Raw genomic sequence first — 3,220 nt, forward strand, 5'->3', positions numbered from 1 at the left:
GTATTTATGGGACACTTTAGGATGATTGACACACATAACTCATAGGAACTTAAATTTTGGACCAAAGACTCATCAATTAGTCTATTAACTTCAGTCAAAAAATTAGCCATATAGCATAATCCAATGATGAGAACTTGTAAGGTGTCTCAATGTTGTCAGTGTTACTGTACATAATTATGAGACAGTGTACATATTATCAGACAGAGAAATATGCAAACTATTTCAATATCCTCTAACTTGAAACAGAAAGCACGAAAAGCCTGGCCAATAAAATTTGGACCAGGTACGCACCAATATGTTCCATATAGAATATTAAAATTTGATGGATATTGCTTGCAAGAGAGCAGAATTTCTTTGTATGGCTTCCTGACATGTAAATGTCCATAATTATGAGACAGCTATATAGCTGATCATATTATGAGATGGTTCTATTTTCAGACACTGACAGTTGCAAATAGCTTCTAATTTATGTGAAGGTACACTAAAACATTTACTAATACATCTTTTAATAAAAACAAAGTATATCAACAGTCAGTGCAGTACACAATTCCAATGCAGAGGCAGATATAACCACTGTATGTGTTTCCTTCACTTGAGATGTTACTGAAACATGCCGAAACTAACTCCTTAGCTGAGTGATTACTTTTTCTACCTTTTGGATAATAGATAATGTTTCAAACAACTTGTCAGTTATGAAGATTAGATGCTACAAACAATTGCATTTCATCATATTTACCACTGAGCCTTTTGCAGGGTCATCTTTAGCCAGGGGACAACAAAATTAAGCTTGATTTACATGGTTTTAAGCTATATCGACGTCTTCAACAACTCTCATGATTTATACACTATTTAGCTAAAATTTTTACACACTTGTGAGAACTGGCAAGTCAAAACACCTTTATAGCATGCTACACACACTGAAGTAAGTGCCTAATAGTAAGGCAGGTTATATAGAGCCGGTACCGGTTACACTGTTTTGCCGGCTATTTTGCCGGCAGTGGAGGGTATAATACCATAGATATACAGACAAGTACCCGGGATTGGAATCATCCGGTTTTTTGTGCCGGATCATTGTTACCGGAAGTAGCAATATCTTCGAATTTATCACATAGAAGAATAGTTATACTCTTGTGACTACTTCCTAAAACATTAATAATTAGTTGCCGTGTACTATAAGTCCGGTTCCTTCGATAATGGTGGTTACGCATCGAGAGACACACCTACAAACCAGGCCCTACCGCTAATTAACCACCCCCTTTTGCGAGGAAGGCTTACCAACACCTAAACAAACACTCTCACATATTGACATTTTACAGAAATGTATTGTGAAAGGCGTATTTCACTATCCCGCCTTTTTCCAAGGGGGTAACAATGATCCGGCGAACGCGTTTGTATTGAAGTTAATGGGCTCACGTGAGATGATTCCAATCCCGGGTACTTGTCTGTATATCTATGATAATACTTAGAATGTTACGTGCAATAAAAGAAAACTTGTACAAAAAACCTAAGAAAGCGAAAAAAAAAGTTGTCTAAGCGAGGGTTCCAACCCCGGGCATCCGTACTCATAAGCAATGTTTGTAACGATTATACCACCGGTGCTCCAGCTAGTCATATTATTTAGTTTCTACGTTATAAACATCCGACTGAAGTGACTTCTATATATAACAAGAGTGAAGAAGAAACCAAAGCTGAACCCTAGCCTACCCCTAACGCTAAGGAACTACTTTTCGCATCCCCTAAAGTTGAATGCTCGGGGCAACCTACTAGTGCCGGCACAATAGCCGTTAGTGTTTGCAAACCGGTACCGGCTAAATATACACTTCGTAATACAATAGTAATTATAGCTCAAGTGTCTCATAATACGTATTGTCTCATATTAGCCGGGACACTTACCTTTTCTATGGCCGGATCATTGTTACCCCCTTAGAAAAAGGCTGGATAGTTAGCTTTATAATTGTTGGTTAGCCGGCTTCCTCGTGTAAGGGGGTGGTGGTTAATTAGCGGTAGGGCCTGGTTTGTAGGTGTGTCTCAAAATGCGGCTGGCCCGGATGCGTTGCCACCATTATCGAAGGAACCAGACTTATAGCGCACGGCAACTAATTAATGTTTTTGGACGTACTCACAAGAGTAGAACTAGTCTTCTATGTGACTGTCATAGGCGGTTCCAGGATTTTTGGTGACTGACTGGTTTCTGATCAAGAGTAGGGACCGCCGATTATGCTCATAATTTTACCTATTATGCTATGCTGCACTGCTCAAAAATTTTCCTAATATGCTTAAATTTATGCTCAAAACTTACCTATTATGCTCAAATTATGCCCAATTATTTTTGCCTCAGTTCTCATGCTCTGCTAATAATTTCCAGTTTATGGATAAATAATAAGTGGCTGAAGCACAAACCTATACTTGTCAAAATGCATAGCACAGAAAAGATCGATATACTCTAATAGAACAGTCAGCTATGACTATGTGATTGTTCTATTAGAGTTACTGACTGTTCTATTAGAGTATATCGATCTTTCTGTGATATTTTTATAAGCAAGAATTCATACTGTTACAAAATATTCTGCCTATTATGCTAGCATTATGCTCAATGCTTTCAGGCACCTATTATGCTCATTATTATGCCAGCATAATCGGCGGGTCCCTAATCAAGAGCATAAGTGAAGACCCAAAAAAAAGGTGACTGCTTGCTGAGAATAACTGCCCTCCACTAACCATGTGTTAATATCACTGATAAAGTACATAAAAGTCCCTATCACACTAGTTACATATCTTGCTACACTGCTGCTCTAAATACTGTGACTGCTTTATTAGGGTGATTGACTGCTCTATTAGAGTATCTCCATCTGAACGTGACAGGTTTCCGGAAACCTCAGAAACCTCCCTGGAGCCGCCCCTGACCAAATGCTAATTCAATTGTAGTAGGTGCTTCGGGTAGGTGTAGCTTGCAAGTATATTTAGTTTTTTGGTAGTTTGTAATTAGCTAGTCTTTGTCATTGTTGTTAGATTCTCACTTAGCTAATTCTAGATTTATTTTTGTATAGCCATCTTATGATTGTATAAATCTTGTGTTGACCTGGCAGGCAGTGCCTTTACCGGTAAGTAATTAGAAGATTTTCGGGATTTCGAAGATATTGCTACTTCCGGTAACAAGATCCGGTACGAAAAACCGGATGATTCCAATCCCGGGTACTTGTTTGTATATCTACGACATTAC

Source organism: Dysidea avara, chromosome 3 (assembly GCF_963678975.1).
Source record: "Dysidea avara chromosome 3, odDysAvar1.4, whole genome shotgun sequence".
Classification (NCBI taxonomy): Eukaryota; Metazoa; Porifera; class Demospongiae; order Dictyoceratida; family Dysideidae; genus Dysidea; species Dysidea avara.